Source organism: Drosophila kikkawai, chromosome 3L (assembly GCF_030179895.1).
Source record: "Drosophila kikkawai strain 14028-0561.14 chromosome 3L, DkikHiC1v2, whole genome shotgun sequence".
In the NCBI taxonomy this organism is placed as follows: domain Eukaryota; kingdom Metazoa; phylum Arthropoda; class Insecta; order Diptera; family Drosophilidae; genus Drosophila; species Drosophila kikkawai.
The window spans coordinates 35154392-35171697 of record NC_091730.1 but is presented as its reverse complement, the minus strand read 5'-3'; the positions used below and the strand labels follow the sequence as shown (position 1 = coordinate 35171697).

The following is a 17306-nucleotide window of genomic DNA, read 5'->3' as shown; positions in this document are numbered from 1 at the left end:
GTTCACTCAAATTGTTTAATTCTTGATTGTCGGATAATTCTACGACGGCGTGTTCAGGATTTTTGGATCCCAAACTTTTTATGCTTTGATTTGCCTCCACAGACTCAGTTCTGATTTGGGCTTTTTCATCAAAGTATTTCTGTATAATAAATTCTTTCAGTGGAAGAATGTGTTTTTCTTCAGTTAAGGAAAGTTGGTTAACTGAACTGTCCTTATCATAAATCAGTTTCTCTTCTTTATCCCCATATTTGATTACCCCTTCTTCTGTGTCAATTACGGCTCCAATTTTTTTCAATAAATTGTAGCCTATCAATAAGTCAGAATTTAACCCATCAATTTCATAAAATGTGTAACGCGTATTAAATATAGTTACCATGTGGTAAAATTTAATTATTGAATATCCATTAACCGTAGATACTCTTTTATAGATCGGAAGTTCGTTTTTGTTATTATAAATCCCCGTTCTGATATAGCACGAGGTTGCACCTGTGTCAATTAATATTTTGAGTTCTTTATTTAGTTTAGCATCATACCGTATCAAGTAGGGTAGTCCTACTCCGGTGTCTGGCCTAAAAAATGGTCCTCTTCAATGTTATTTAGTCGCATGATTTTATTAGCTGGTTGGTTAATCGTACCTGTAGGTTCCCTTTTATTTTGTGGTTGATTTGACTGAGTAACGTGAGCATCAGCCTTTTTGTTATGGTTATAATTATTATTGTTGTAATTATTATAACCCTGGTATCTTGGTTTGTTTTGGACCTGTAGAGATTCGTCAACCTCCATTGGTTCCGGTTTAGGTTGCTGAGGTTTATACGAGTTCCATTGATATTGATTATTATTATGGAAATGATTCTGTCTACCCTGATTCCAATTGTGATTTTTATTTTGATTATAGTTATTTTTATTTGGGTTATCTTGCTGGTAAAATCGGAAGTTGTTATTATTCCTTAAATTTGTATTATGATTGTTATTATAGTTTTGCTTGGGTTTATAATTAGGATTTTGATGACCAAACAGATTTGTCTCACTAGTCTTTCGCTGTGAAGTTGAGTAATTATTTGCGAATTGTGCTCTCAAATTATTGCTCTCTAATTCTTGAACTATCACCATGGCATTGGGTAAATCGGGTGGATTCATTGAGAATATTACATCTGAAATGTGACCGTTGAGGCCAGTTATAAACACCCTTAATGCCGTCCTTCTATGTTTTTCATTCATTTCAGCAGTTATAGGTTTATTCCTGCCATAAGTCATAATGGTTTTATTGATTAGTAGAGTTAACTTTCTATTTATTAATCCATAATATTCCATTATGGAAAGTTTGCCTTGACTTAGTACTCCTAAGTCTTGTTCAATAATATGAATTGGACGTTTGTCACTAAAGACAAAGTCTAGTCTTGCCATTATGGCATCGAAATTTAGAACTGTTCCATTATGAGTTAGGGCATCGTTTGCTGTTCCGGTTTTTTTATTCCTTAGAATAGATAATGCTGAAAAATATCGTTCGCTTCCCCTAACATATTGCCCCATGGCAATTTCTGCTGACTCCCTCCAACTTACATACTTATCTTCTTCACCCTTGAATTCTCTCACTGATTTTATAATTTCAAAGGACGTTTCACATTTAATACTTGGTTCATGTTGTTCTATCTGATAATCTTCAACCTTTTTAACATTATGATTCAATTGGGATTTCAATCTAACGATTTCATCCTTCAGTGGATTTAATTCATTGTTTACAATTTTTGTAATTAAATCACTAACATTGATGTTACCTTGGCTGCTAGAAGCCGTTGTGGGAGGTGGTTGTGACATTGTGAGAACTCTATTAAATTCGTTTATTAAATCTTCTACTTCCACCTTGTTTTATTATGTGTATTTATTTATGTTTAAAATTATTATTAAATATATTAGAAACAGCTCACTGATTGCCTTATTGAACTCTTCCTTCTTGTTGTCGTCCTTCTTGATGTAGTTCTTATTGTTGTCGTCCTTCTTGATGTAGTTCTTCTTGTTGTCGTCCTTCTTTATGTATTTAGCGAGGGAATGCCCTCAGCTCTTCCTTCAGATTTTATGATGGTTGTGAATGTACTGGGTTGTACTCAGCTCATTTATTATTGTTTGTCGTAGTATAGTTGTTGTTGTATTTGGCACTCCCGTTAAAATTTTATCAAACAGGATATTTTTGAAACTTTAGCTTTAACTTTTGTTAAACCATTTTTATTCAGCACGTCAGTTTTAATTGTTGCTTAAAAAATTGTAATTGGCACTTCCGTTTTAATTTTAGTTGCACAAATAGTATTCGGTATTCCGTTTAAATTTTTTAGTTAAACAGCAGGTTTATTATATAAATAATTAATTAGCGGATTGTTGTAACTTATAGGGGGATTATTTCATTTATTAATTTCCTCCTTTGGGTTTTTACTAGACCGCACTTGTTCTTTTTCACTTTAAAACTGTTTGTTATTTATTTTAAAGCTTTTTATTTGAACTGCTTTAGTGCGGCCCCACGTTGGGCGCCAATTAAATATGATCCTTGTGAAATATTTTAAAAAAATAATTTTTATTTTTTATTTTAACTTCACTTCGTTACACTTATCCTTAACATTTATTTTTATTTTACTGATTAACTTATTTTTGAACGGACCGAATACTGTGCCAAGAACCGACTCGAAACTGACTGACTGATCTAGTGTAATTTGCCTGTGAGCTAACCTCTGCTTAAGAGAATTAGGGATCTGTTTAAAGAGTTCGATTCAAGAGAATCGGACAATTGGGTGATGCAATTTGTCATCTTGATTTACGAAATTTAATTCAACTGATTAATCTTCAATGCCTTAGCTCGGCGGATATTTATATTATCATAAGCTGGACTCAGCTTTGTTTATGGTGGAAGGACCGCGCGGCTTTAATTAAAAAGAGCTTCTGTGAGCTTCTGTTTATACAAGAAGGAAGGCTGGTTAAACGGTTCCCAGCTAAGAATTGTTTGTAAACAAAATTGTATATGAAATGGGTAAGGCGGCCTGTTAATAAAAAGAGCTTCTGTGAGCTTCTGTTTATGTAAGAAGGACTGCGGTGCAATTGTCCACTGAAGTGTGGAAGATAATGAGTTCTCGTGGGAAGGCTGGTTGAAAGGTTCCCAGCTAAGAATTGTTTATAAACAAAATTGTTTATTAAATGGGTAAGGCGGCCGGGATATCGGGTTGGATAACTTGTACATATATATTTCTAAATATATAAAAATCTCCTGTCACTATGTTTGTTCGCTATAGACTCCTAAACCGCATAACAGATTTCGTTCCAATTTGCAGGCAATATGCAGGTGAGTTCAACTTGAGAGATAGGATAGCTTAGATCTTTTTCATCATGGCAGTTTCGGCAGAACAAGGAGGAATCTCCTTTTTTATGCACTCCTCCGAAACGGCTTTACCGAGTCTCATGAAATTTAGTGTGCTTATTTAACCAAATCTTGCTCGGGCTATTTTGTTGATGAGTTTGCACAAAATTGATCGAGCGGTTCTTTACGTATTACATATTTTGTAATAAATTATTTCAATAAATCGCATTTCGTCAGATTGTCTTTTCTATTATTGTTATTTGTCATTCATAATTATTGTTTTGTGTTTATAAGTGGTGAGTCTCTAAATTCTCATTTTAAATACATTAAGAAGGTAAGATATTATTTTCAGCAAAATGCCACCGAAAAGATCGAATCTCAACAACGTAAGCAGCAGGCGTTTAAATGGTTTGTGCTGCGCAGCAGGAAAAGTCTGCAACCTCTACCTGCTCCGCCAGAACCTTTATTATCCCTTCTTGCTGGAAATTCAAATGACTCAAAATTATTTTTGAGTAAAATACGCAAATTTAATTCTTGCTTCCAAATGACGTCATTTGGGGCCACTAAAATTTGTGATCTTGCATCCGATGGACGTAATTTTGAAACTACATTCAAAATACAAGGCCAGGTGTTCCACAAAATTGGATCATTGATGCCAATGCCTGATGATAATCCGAAATTTCTTCAAATTTATTTTATGGGCAATTGTAAAGAGCGCATAACGACTCGGTGCCAGTACAATTTTATTGAACAAGCAGAGGAAGCGGTTTATTTATTTATTTACTGACAACTCTGTAATATGCTCATTGTTTCCTTATTGTTTCCTACAAATAATATACATGACAAAACAGTGTTTGCCGGTGTTCACGCCAGAAAGGCGTGAAGTTTTGAGTGGCAGTGTAAGCGGCCAGCGCTTGCGCTCAAGCTTGTGCTCCCGCTCACTGTGTCCTCCGCTCTTCCCGTCTCCCTCTCTTTCGCTGCTCTCCAGCAGCGAACTCACCACTCCGCGGTCCCTGCAGCCTTGTTCTCCATGTAATCTAAGTTAGTATTAATCCAGAATTGAAGCAATAAAGTGAAGTGAAACGAAGCTGCCCCCTCTCGCCTACTCATTTTGGACACACTTGGGAAAAACTTCCAGCCTTCGACAGCCCTTGCGACGACCACACCTCCAAGAAGGACGATTACTTTTCTGGCCACTCCGCCCCCTCCAATTCATGGTCCTTCGAGCCTGCGAGCGGAATAAGTTTCCAGCGCCCCTTTGCGGATACCAAGATAAGTACGAAGTCCAAAGTCCATTCGTCCGTGGTCGCCATATTCCTTTTCCAAGGCGTTAATTTTTTTTCCTCGATCCGAAAATAATGAAAAGTGACAGTGAAAAGTGAGAAAATATATACATATGTGCACATAGTGATAAACGCCCAGCCACAGTGAATTTTCATCCGTTTTTAAAGTGCAAAAGTACTTTGCCAATATTGGCCCCCTACTTAGTCGTGCTGTGATCCGCTGGTGTTCAAGTGCATATATATATTTTTTCTTACAAATTCACGTTCCGTCACTCAGTTCCAAAATACGTCCGACACTAACTGCAATTCCAAATAGTATTATTACAATTTTAAAGAAAGCCTTTACACACATACATACATACCCTAACATACACCCAAATATATATGTAAATATAAAATAAAATCCGAACCCAAATATAAATAAAAAAAAAAACATCGGAATCCAAAATATATATTTTGTTACATAAAAAATAAAATAAATAGAACATACACCCAAATTTCCAATTTCCTCAGTGTTTTTATTTAAAAATATTAACTAAAGAAATTCAAAAACAAGAAAGGAAGCTAACTTCGGCACGCCGAAGTTTGTATACCCTTGCAGATTGGTTTTTAGATTTATATTATAAATTATAATGCCGAAAACAGACACAAAACAGAGTTTCATTACATTTTACCTATACTTATTATGTTTACAGTTTGACAATTACAGTTTTACATTCCCAGCTTTATATATTTTATAAATTTACCGATCGCTTCTATGGCAGCTATAAGATATAGTTGTCCGATTCTTATGAAATTTATACCAAAATTCTAGAATAATAAAAAAAGCTTATATCTCAAAGTAGATAAAAATACGTTGAAAAACAACGAAGCTATAATTTTATTCCTATTAATTTCCCGATCGTTTCTATGGCAGCTATATCATATAGTCGTCCGATTTTCATAAAATTTGTACCAAAGTTCAGAAATAATATAAGATGGTCATATGTAAAAAATAGTGCAAATATGTTGAAAAACAGCCAAGTAATAATTTTTTTTCTAAAAATTTATCGAACATTTGTATGGCAGCTATATGATATAGTCGCCCGATCCGGCCCGTTCCGACATATATAGCAGTGAGAGTATATAGAAGACTATATGCAAAGTTTCATTCAGATAGCTTTAAAACTGAGGGACTAGTTTGCGTAGAAACAGACAGACGGACAGACAGACAGACGGACAGACGGACAGACGGACAGACAGACAGACGGACAGACGGACAGACGGACATGGCTAGATCGACTCGGCTGTTGATGCTGATCAAGAATATATATACTTTATAGGGTCGGAAACGTCTCCTTCACTGCGTTGCAAACTTCTGACTGAAATTATAATACCCTGCAAGGGTATAAAAAGAAGGAAAAATATATAATAAAACACAAATAAATCCATACTCCGAAAAAAGAATAGAAATACATAAATATAGTTGTTTTTATTTCTCGCATTCCACACATACATAAATATATTGGGCAAGCTTCGCGCTATTCTGCGCTTAGCAAAAATTACATATTTTCATCCATACATACATACATACTTTGGGCAAGCTTCGCGCTATTCTGCGCCTAGAAAATTTACATATTTCCTACGTACATACATGCATATTGGCTTCCCTCGCGCTATTCTGCGCTGAGCAACTGCTTAAACTCCAAAGCGTCATACATACGCACATACAGTGCATTTCTATTTCGTCTCCTCTTTGCTCGTTAAGCGTGCACAAACACCTGCACTAATACGTTTCCGAAAAGGCAAAGTGCCGACGGAAAAACTTCGTCCACCCACGAGATAAAAAAAATAAAGAATAATTCCTGGAACAACATTTTTTAAGGAAACCGAAATTCGATTAAATTTTTTAACAACAAATACCGCCACTCTTTTTAGCTATTTTTTCGCCAGCTAGCTTTTTTGGTCAAGCCAAGGTTTTAGCTATTTTTCTTATTTTAGCTATATTTTTGTTGGCGGTGTTAGTTTTTTCGTGCGGTTCCTGGAAATAAAGGATAGCAATCTCCACTGGCCTCCTTTAGCTATTTTTTTAGCCATTGTTTATACGCCGCTAGGTTTTGGTCGAGCCGATATTTTAGCAAGTTTCGATTTTTTAGCTAGGTTTTGGTGGGCGTTATTTTTTCGTGCGGTTTCTGCATATCAATCTCCATTGGCCTCCGTTAGCTATTTTTTTTTAAGCTATTTTTTGTGAATTTTTTTTCCACGTAGTTCTTCACGATCTTTTGCGAGTTCCGAAGAAACAAAAGAAAAACCCATACAATTCCCGAAAGTGTTTGACATATTCCGAATTTATTAGCGTTTTCCAGCTAGTTTTGGCGGGTTTTTTTTGTTTCTCGCAAAGTTCTACGATTGTTGTTGTCGTATTCCGGAACTTAAGGTCGAAGAAGCCAATTTTGAGTAAGTGGCTAAGAATTTGCAACAAGTTCCGGGCCTAGTTTGTAGCTAGATCTAGCTACTTTTTGTTTTTTCGCTATATTCTATTATCCGCACTCGTTTCGTAGATCAGTCACTGAGAGCTCAGTTCCCTCGTTTTAGCTAGCGACTGATCATAGATAGATTTGGCTATTGCCTTTTCCTGCCCTTTTTTTTTGTTACTCTGCGAGCTTCGCAGGGTTCTCCACAGCGTTTAAGGATTAAAGTTCCTTTTTCGTGCACCACTTTTCTTTTGCGGGGGGCAGGCCTTCTCTTTTCATAGGGCATAGCTGAGTATGCCCATAGAGGGAGATAAAAAGGGAATCTGCTCCCCGGCCAAGTCGAACCCATCCTCTCCGCGGCCCATTCGAGCCCATTCAGCACCCAGGCCCTCCACTCCGAGGATCAGAAGTTCGGCTTCCACCTCCAAAGGGACGGATCGTCGATCGACAAGTCCGTCAAACGCTCCACGAATAGTCATCTCTCGTCCGGTGGCAAAAGCTTCTAGCGACTCTTCGCTTGCTCTTCCATCTTCTCACGAAGACGAGCGGCGAGGCGAAAGCCATCGTCTCCAAATCCCCGCTCACAAATGACGGGTTCGCCTCTGCGTGGGAAGCGCTTCAAGACCGTTTCCAAAACAAACGACTTCTAGTCAACAGCCAACTCAAGCTTCTGTTCAACTTGAGTTCCATCTCCCAAGAATCTGGTCATGCGCTAAAAAAGTTGCAGTCCACGATTCAGGGGTTTTTGACAGCGCTAGCACATTCCCAAATATCCACGGACAACTGGGATTGTCTGCTGGTGTTCCTGTGCGCAAGCAAGCTGCCGAAAGTTACCCTTTCGCTATGGGAACAGTCCCTAACGTCGAAATCCGACATTCCGGCTTGGGAAGAGATGAACACCTTCCTAAGCGAGAGATATCGCACATTAGAGGCCATCGAGGACATGAAGCCGACTCAAGCAGTCCTGAAAAAGCTTCAGTCCTTCGAAACGAAAGTCAGCACCAAACCAAAAGGGTGTGACTTATGCTCCAAGGAGAATCATCCAGTACGCTTATGCCCGCGCTTTCTCCAAATGTCCGTCGACGCGCGTTCCGGCTACATAAAAAAGAAGCAGCTCTGTCTCAATTGTTTTGCGAGAGGCCACCAGCTACGTGACTGCACGAGCACGCACAGATGTGTCACTTGTAAAGGGAGACATCATACTCTGCTACATCGTAATGCAACTCCTGCAAATTCAAGATCCTCCACGCCCTCTGCTCAGCTATCTTCAGGACCCTCCACCAGTAATGCATCGACGAGTAATCCTACGGTGCAGAATTACTTCGCCTCTGGCACTACAGCCGTTCTTCTGAGCACGGCAATTATCGATGTGTGCCATCTAGGCACGAACTACCGAGCACGAGCCTTAATCGACTCGGGGTCCGAGGCGACTTTCATTTCCGAACGCCTCTTCAATTTGATCAAGCTGCCATTCCGCAGCATCCAAACTCAAGTCTCCGGGCTGAACCAATCCGTTTCGGCGAAGTCTACCAGACTCTGCCATTTTCAAGTGCGATCTCCTACTAAGCCGGGTCTCCAGTTAGACACCGCAGCCTATGTCCTTCCGGCATTGGCGGGCAAATTACCCTCATATCCAATAGCTCGGGATTCTTTGAAAGACCTGCCCGCTCTCCAATGGGCAGACCCCAAATTCAACGAGAGTTCGCAAATTGATGTTCTGATCGGGGCCGACATTTTACCTTCGGTCATGCTAAGTGGCACGCGAGGAAACATTTGCGGCTCTCTACTAGGCCAAGAGACCATTTTCGGATGGGTGCTTACGGGGCCGATCTCCCAGGTGAACTCAAACAGAGTCGCATCCTTCACGACTCAAGTGCACCAAGTAGGTGACGAGGCACTGGACACGCTTCTCAGCAAGTTCTGGGAGGTGGAAGATCTACCAGTCCAGATGGTAAAGGAGTCGGATTCCTATTGCGAGAGGAACTTTCTCCGAACGACGAAGAAAGACGCAAGCGGGAGGTACGTGGTGACGCTCCCGTTCTGCGACCCCGTAAATTCTGGATCCAATCTAGGGTATTCGAGGTCCATCGCGTTAGCTCAGTTTCTCCGAAACGAAAATCGGTTAAAAAGAGACTTTCCCCTAAAAGAGCAATATGACAGCGTGATTCAGGAATATCTGGATCTGGGTCATATGAAAGAAGTTCCGTCGACTCACAATTCTCCTACCTACTATCTTCCACATCATGCGGTGATCAAGCCCGAAAGCACCACTACAAAGCTTCGCGTTGTATTTAACGCTTCAAGCCCTTCAGCAAATGGAACCAGTTTAAATGATATTCTTCATGCTGGTCCAGTCCTGCAATCCGATCTGACTATTCAGATCCTGAAGTGGCGATGCTTCCAATATGTCTTCAGTGCGGACATTACTAAAATGTACCGTCAGATTTGGGTCGATTCCAAGCACACACCCTTTCAAAGAATTCTGTTCCGAAATAAGGAAGGAGATATCCGAGACTTCGAGTTACAGACAGTTACTTTCGGGGTCAACTGCGCGCCCTTCTTGGCTATCCGAGTGCTGCAGCAGCTAGCAAAGGACGTCCAAGGGCCATTTCCACAGGCCAGCCGCATTATTCAGCATCACATGTATGTCGATGACGTGCTGGCCGGCGCAAATTCCGTAAAAGACGCCCAAGATTCGGTCCAAGAATTGCGAGCAGCTCTGAGTTCCGCTGGATTTCCATTAAGAAAATGGACTTCTAACAATAAGAGCATACTAAGCAATATTCCAGCTGAGCACCTTCTCCATAGCGAGTTCCTCGATATCGATGCCGAAAGTACGGCCAAGACGCTTGGTATCCGATGGAGGGCAAAGTCCGACGAGTTCTATTTCGTCCCTCCAGAACTAATAGTGGAACCCTCCTACACCAAGCGGGAAGTTTTATCCCAAATCGCTAAGTTGTTCGATCCTGCCGGATGGCTGGCTCCGTTCATCATCCGTTCCAAAATGTTTATGCAGGAGATTTGGTTGCAAGACTTAGGCTGGGATGACAAGCTTCCCACGCACATGAGTCAGAGATGGCAGTCGTTTCTCAGAGAATATTCCGACCTCAACAAGATCCGCGTTCCAAGGTGGGTTGGGTACCAGCCAGAGGTCATCGTAGAGCATCACGGCTTCTGTGACGCGTCGCAGAAAGCCTATGGAGCTGCTATCTACGTCCGCGTCGAGATGGGTCACCAGATCTTGACTCGTCTGCTGACAGCCAAGACACGAGTGGCTCCGGTGAAAACCGTGTCCCTCCCCCGGCTAGAGCTCTGTGGAGCGGTGCTTTTAACCGAAATGGTGACAGCAATCCTTCCGCATTTGCCTACCGCCAGTTCCGACCTCCGCTGCTGGACAGATTCCACGATCGTCCTAGCCTGGTTACGTAAGCCTGCTTGGAACTGGACTACGTTTGTGGCCAACAGAGTTGCCAAGATCACTCAGGCAACACCAGTCGACTGTTGGGCACATGTTCCCTCCGAGCAAAACTCCGCCGATTTAGCCAGTCGAGGCGTACCCCTGATCGACCTAGCGGATAGCAAACTTTGGTGGCAAGGACCAGAGTGGCTGCAAGGGCCTCGTGAGCTATGGCCTGCCCAAAATGCCATCGATCCGACCGAATTAGAACAGCGTGCAGTCAAGGTGCATTTCAGCAAGACCCCGTCCGAAGAATATCTTGAGCGGTTCTCCAAACTGGACAAAGCTCTGCGGGTCTTAACGTACGTTCTGCGATTCCTTAAACGCTGCCGCAAGAGCTCGATCTCGCCCACTCCACGACCCACAAGTGATGAAATCCGGGAGGCAGAAAGAGTTTTAATCTCCATTGCGCAGCGCAGAGCATATGGCCAAGAGCAGAAGCATCTGGCCGAGAAAAGGTCCCTTCTAGCGTCAAGTCCGATTGCGAACTTGTTTCCGTTTATCGACCAACACGGCCTCCTAAGAGCATGCGGTCGCCTTACTGCTGCCAAAGGGTTGCAGTATGACGAACGCCATCCAATAATACTTCCCTATGACTGTAGACTGTCTCGCCTTCTCATCCAATTTGCTCACCAGATTACTCTTCATGGCGGTAGTCAATTAATTGTACGCCTGATCCGATCGAAGTATTGGATTCCTAAAATCAAGAATCTGGTGAAGGCTGTGGTGAATCCGTGTAAAATTTGCACGATTTACAAGAAGCGACTTCAAACACAGCTGATGGGCGATTTTCCGACAGACAGAGTTTCCTTCTCGAGGGCTTTCACGTACACGGGCGTTGATTACGCCGGCCCTTTCGAGATCAAAAACTATACAGGGAGAGCGTGTCTCATAACAATGGGTTATGTTTGTGTGTTTGTGTGTTTTTCTACGAAGGCTATCCATTTGGAACCCACTTCCGATCTGACAACCGAGAAGTTCCTAGCGGCCTTTGCTCGTTTCGTAGCGAGGCGCGGTTGTCCTCAGCGGGTCCATTCGGATAATGGCAAGACCTTTGTGGGGGCAGCAACTCTGCTTTCTCGAGACTTCCTACAAGCCGTCAAGGAGTCGGTGACTGATGCATACAGCCATCAGGGGCTCGTATGGCGATTTATTCCACCAGGGGCTCCACATATGGGGGGTCTATGGGAAGCGGGCGTCAAGAGTTTTAAGACTCTGTTTTACAAAGCTTCCGCGACCCGCAAGTACACTTTCGAGGAACTTGCGACGCTCCTCGCAAAGATTGAGGCTTGCCTCAACTCAAGACCCCTCTCCCCGATGTCCGAAGATCCCTCAGACTTGCTGGCCCTCACTCCGGGCCATTTTCTTGTTGGAGGACCGTTGCTCTCCACGGCGGAGCCCGAGATAAAGGGCGAAGCCAAATCGATACTCAATCGATGGCAACATTTAAAGGCCCAACATCAGCAGTTCAGTGTTCGGTGGAAAGAGGAGTATCTAAAGGAACTCCACAAACGCTACAAATGGCAATATCCGACCCGAAACCTCCAAATCGGCGACATGGTAGTCGTCAAGGAGGACAATCTTCCATCCGACGAATGGCGGCTCGGCAGAATCAGTTCTGTCTTCCCAGGAGCCGATGACCTCATCCGAGTTGTGGAGATCCGCACAGCTCGTGGGACTATTAAGCGCCCAGTCCATAAGGTCATACTTCTTCCTGCGGAGGATCAAGTATCCTCCGTTCCCAGGGACTAGGGCTTCTCAATTTCCGAGGTCCGACGTTTCGTGCTACCCCTGCTAACACTTCGTTTTTTCTTTTTTCTATTCATCGCAGGACACGTTTTTTGTAAAATGGCTCCACGTCCTCGCACCGCCCAGTCCTTGGAAAGCAGACGTTCCCGAGGTACTCAGTCCTACCGCTGCCGAGTCTGCCGGGGAATCCATCCTCTTCGGAAGTGCAAGAGGTTCCGAAAGCTGAGCGCCGAGAAGCGCCTCCGAGCAGTACTTATTATTTCCACCAGTCTGGGAGACGACGAGGTTTGTTCGGCGACGCTCCGATCCCGAACAGGCAACTTCAAGCTCGAGGTCGTCCTGAAGCTGGACCCGAGCCTCAAGATCCGGACTCCCATTCGGGCTCTGAGCGACTCCACACGGGCTAAGTTCGGCGACATCCGCCTTGCGGATGAACAATTCCACCGCCCGGCAACCATCTCCCTCGTGTTGGGCGCAGATGTGTTTGCCAAACTGATCCAACCGGGGTTCCTGAAACTCGAGGATGGCTTGCCGGTTGCTCAGAGCACCGTTTTCGGATGGACCGTTTCCGGAGCTGTTCTGGAGTCATGATCCTGCCGATCCTGATTCCTTTTGCTAGCGCAAGGGGGGGGAGAATGTTCACGCCAGAAAGGCGTGAAGTTTTGAGTGGCAGTGTAAGCGGCCAGCGCTTGCGCTCAAGCTTGTGCTCCCGCTCACTGTGTCCTCCGCTCTTCCCGTCTCCCTCTCTTTCGCTGCTCTCCAGCAGCGAACTCACCACTCCGCGGTCCCTGCAGCCTTGTTCTCCATGTAATCTAAGTTAGTATTAATCCAGAATTGAAGCAATAAAGTGAAGTGAAACGAAGCTGCCCTCTCTCGCCTACTCATTTTGGACACACTTGGGAAAAACTTCCAGCCTTCGACAGCCCTTGCGACGACCACACCTCCAAGAAGGACGATTACTTTTCTGGCCACTCCGCCCCCTCCAATTCAGCCGGGTCAACTATAATTAGTTCGGGCCCAGCAAAGCGGGTGGGGTCTGCTAGTGTACATATAAAAAAACTTGAAATCGAAAAAAAATTTTCATAATACATAAATAAATAAAAATCGGGCAGAAAACTATATATATAAAATATATGTACATATAAAAAACTTTAAATCCAAAATAAATGGCATAATACAATGCAATGTCATATAATGAACACAGTGCAAATGTTGCATTTCTTTATTTTATTTAGAAAAACTAAGTTCCTATTACACAGGAACACAAAATTAAACTTTGTGAAATTTCCACGAACCATTTCAAGTTTTCCATGATATTTGGGTGCTCCTGAGTAAAGGTTGGGTTTGGTTAGATTAAGCCGGACGGCCCTCGAGGGGCCACACATAGGTCAATATGGCTCATAGCTATCCGGGGAAACTCCTGGATGGACCCAGAGACTATTTATGCGGGTTTCGAGATCCTTGAATATCAAGGCGTTTTTCGCAAAGGCAAGGAGTTCGCCTGGCTTTCTCCTGGAGGCATCTTCTAGCGATGCCAGAACTGGTGAGCCTAGGTATCTCATTATTGCCCTCGTTAGGACCGGACATTTGCAAATGAGATGCTCCAAGGTTTCAATTGCCTCGGATTCATCACATTTCCGGCATTTGGCGTTGTCGGTAATACCCAGCTTGACTGCATGTGCAGCAGACAGGCAGTGACCTGTAAGAATACCCACTAACATTCTGCAATCCTTCCGCGGAAGATGCAGCACGTAGTGGGTGAGTTTCTCGTTGTGCTCTTTGCACATGATTTTTGATATTCTGCAGGTTGCGGAATTACTTCTCCACCTGATTTTTGCGCTTGCGTCAGCCCGTCTCTCTAGCTCGCTTTGGAGCGTTCTTAGGGAGATAGGGACGTTTTCTGTTCTTTCACTCGCCAGTCCAACGCCTTTCTTTGCAAGTTCGTCCGCGGTTTCGTTACCGTCTATGCCTTGGTGGCTGGGAACCCAGTAGAACCCAGTGTATAAGTTAACTACAAACGAATTCGCTAACGAATTCACAAATGAAGTTGACACGCGCATCCGGCCTTGCACAAGCCAATAAAAGTGCAAGGGCAACTTCCCGGCTTAGGTCGATAGCACCCAGTAAGTGCTGACCGCAGCGTCTGCCCCACTTCCCGGTGCAGCAAAGACAAGTGCAAAGCTCCGACGTCGGCAGAGGCAGCGACTAAGTTAGGGGTATAAATACACCATAAATTGTAAACATAATTTAGTTCGATTATTTTGTTCAATAAAACCGGACCAAGTGTCCGAAGTAATATATTTTTTTAAATAAACTACCCGTGAGTTTATAACTGACGCCCAACGTTCAAGGGTCCTGTCCGCGGAAATATCCTTGGTATCGAATCGAAGTAAACTTATAAGTACACCCCATAGGCTGCCCGGTTTCCACTGATCCGAAAAAATAAGTCGCGAATCTCCAAAAGCTACCTGCAAGTGCACCCCATAGGCTGCCCTGGTAACACCGCGAGAGCGCTCCAAAGGAAAAATAAACGCTGCTGGACAACCCGGCAAAGAAGAGAACTCACTTACATCAGCCTGAAGGCGATCGCCACAGACAACTGGACGGGAGTGTCAGGAGAAAGGTACCCCAGTAGCAGAAAGCAAAAAGGAAGACTACCAACTGACCGGTTCAGGATGTATTTTATTTTACTAACCCTTTTCACTAGGGATGTCGGAAATATATCAAAACATCAAATTATCGATATTTTTTCTCTTAAAAAAATATTATCATCGCGATATTTTTTGGGCAAAAATAGGCGATAATGATATTTTTTTGAGATGATATTTCCGATATTTTTATATTTGGTCACTCTTAAGCCAAACATGAAAAAAGAGACGCGTGTGATTATGAGTTCGGCAAAAGAATTTTATTCTGAATTCAATGGAATTACAGCGAAATGCACATTGTGCTTAAAGATAATTAAAAGTAGTGGGAATTCTTCCAATTTACTTTCCCACTTGAAAAACAAGCACCAAGATGCTTTTTTAAAATGCTCAAAATGCAATGTGCTGGGATGTACATACATACATATGTACATAAATTTCTGTGTGTGTGCGTTCTTTTCCGCGAAATTTACCGGTGTATGTCGTTTTACACATGTATGTATGCAAGTTTGTGCGTGTTTTCCACAATTTTTAAAATAAAAATGCGCCGGCATATGGACATACATACATACATACAGCGTGTGCGTTCTTTTCCGGGAAATTTACCGGTGTATTTACAGATGTATGTATGCAAGTTTGTGCGTGTTTTCAAGATCTTTTAAAATCAAAATGCGCAGGCATATAGACATTTCTATACACGCACAAACTTGCATACATACATGTGTAAACAGACATATGTATAATGTAAATTTTCGCGGGAAAGAACGCACACACAGAAATTTATGTACATCCTAGCTTATACATACATTAGTGACAACTTAATTTTTGTTATGACAGACCAGCATGTAACCGAACGAGTTTTTCTTAAATCATTAAAAACAGATTTGTATTAAATAAAACCACTCAATGGTCTATACCATATCCTTCAAAATGTTATTATTTTTCTATACCAGGGATCGTAAACAAGAGTTGCTTGAGAGCGGGTATAATATTTGTATTTTAAGTTCGACAATTTTTATTAACATTTTAAATTAAAAACAGTCTATTATGTCTCAAATGGCCCTTATTTGATGTTAATGGTTGATGAAATCAAATATAACGATTTTTATGCTCAAAATCTACCCAAATTTTCAGAAATAGGAGATCTTTATACAAGTTTTGCTAAAAATTAAAAAATATCAATAATAATCAATATATCGATATTTTTTTATGATATTTTCAAATATCATCGAGTGATATTTTTTTAACAGCAAATATCATCAATACGATATTTTTTTAAAAAACAACAACCCTACTTTTCACTGTGTGCGCTGCTGACGTGCAAATAACTGACTACACGAAATCCAATATCGTTACTCTGACTACCGGACTGGCAAAGGTTCAAACGGGAACCTTCAGATTAATCCATATCATTGACTTAGAAAAATATGAAAAAACTCTGGTAAAACTTAACTACACTGCTAAATACCAACTTAAAACATACGACCCAATCTTACCATTTATAATTGAAGAAATACGAATTTCACAAAATTTAATCAATAACCTAAAAGTTAGGAGTAGAACAAAAAGGCATATCGATTTGATAGGCAGCGCCTGGAAATGGTTAGCTGGATCCCCCGACAGTAGAGACTTCGAGATAGTTCAAGAAAAAATAAATTCAGCATTACCTAACAAAAAAAATCAGGTTATTTTAAATAGGCTCATCATAGAAAAAATAAATAATATCACCCAGGCCAATACAAATTTAGTAAATAGCTTAAAATACGGAGGAGACACTCAAAGGGACACAAGCACAACACTAATGTTTCAAATTAAAATGCTTAAAGAAGAAATTGTCAATTTAAACCACGCGATACAATGGGCAAAGGCAGACATAAGTAACACACAGATATTAGGAGATGACGAGGTTAATGAAGTTATAAGAACACTAGATCATGACCAGTTGCCATACACTAATTTCGAAGAAGCCATGAAAATAGCAGAAATAAGCGTAGCAAGCAACGGGACAACACTTATTTATATCATTAAAATTCCTATTACCGACACTAACCTTTGTGAAGAACTTTTAATCAAACCAATAAAAATTGGGCAATATGTTAACAAAATTCAATATGAAAATATTGTTAAATGTAAAGAAAAACTTTTTGCGAAAATTTCAAAATGTAATAATTATAATGACATAACCATTTGTAAACATAGAAATATGATTGATATAAGTAATTCCACATGCCTACCAAATTTGTTAAAAAGTCGCCCTGCCACCTGCACTCATATTAATAACCAACACATTCGAGCCATTGATGAAATCGCACCCGGAGTCATTCTTCTCAACAAATTCTCCGGCAACGTAAGAATTAACGGGACACCCACAAGTCTCAACGG

General features: G+C 41.7%; 1 protein-coding gene across 1 annotated transcript in view; it reads left to right on the top strand.

Annotated features, from left to right (window-relative positions):
- Positions 1-17306, top strand: part of LOC138928268 (piezo-type mechanosensitive ion channel component-like) — a 569725-nt gene that overhangs the window by 501200 nt on the left and 51219 nt on the right. The gene's annotated exons all lie outside the window — the stretch shown is intronic.